We start from the raw sequence: 852 nt of genomic DNA on the forward strand, positions 1-852 counted from the left end.
CAACATACGCGTCACCCTTGGTGCATCGCCAATGGGTTTGACGCCATCGTGGTCATACGATTAAACCACGACCAACAACGCAATGAACCCTGGACCGCGCCTAAAGCTAGGTAGCGGAGCTGGGAGTTAGAAATGCCGACGCTCCCGGTCAGGTAACGGGCTGATGGCCTGCACCAAGCCCCACGCCACGTCAACGTTACCGACCGAAACACGACAGTGGTTTTGGAGGTAAACGAGAGGATCTGAGCCCGCAGATCGGCACTCCCACTATATTTTGTCATCTTCAGCGCGTGGGCCCGCGAGATGGAAGAAGAGTCCGACACGACCTGAACGTCGAGACAGATAGCAGTGTCTCCCTCCTGTGGAGCCAGGATAATCTCCGGCTTCAGGAGGGTACCGCCCGGAAGGCGATGGTGGGCCTCCTTCCAAATGCGATGGCTTTTCCGCTTCGCAAAGTCGCACAGACGGTCGACGAGCCAGTCGTGCCGGAGAATGCGGGCACCGTGAGTCCGATGACAGCACTGAAGCACGTTGGGGAGAGTTTCCTTAGCCGGCGCGCCACCGGGAAGGCGGCAGCCAGCTCTACATGCGCGCCCGAGTCGGTAACGAGTTGATCCGTAAGCGAAGAGCCTGGATATATTCATTACCACTCATGTGACCACCACCACTGTGGACCCAGGAGTTCGCGGAAGGAACATCCCGGCAGTAACGGAGGCCACGACCATCAACAGAGCGATAGAGAAGATCGCTCCAACGATCGACGTAGGCGGCCTTAGTGGTAATAGGGGTGGTCTTATCGAGGGTCATCCGCTTTACCCGCCGATAGTGTTGAAGGAAGAACGGGGCGTCGGC

Source organism: Leiobunum rupestre, chromosome 11 (genome assembly GCF_980474605.1).
Source record: "Leiobunum rupestre chromosome 11, qqLeiRupe1.1.hap1, whole genome shotgun sequence".
In the NCBI taxonomy this organism is placed as follows: Eukaryota; Metazoa; Arthropoda; class Arachnida; order Opiliones; family Sclerosomatidae; genus Leiobunum; species Leiobunum rupestre.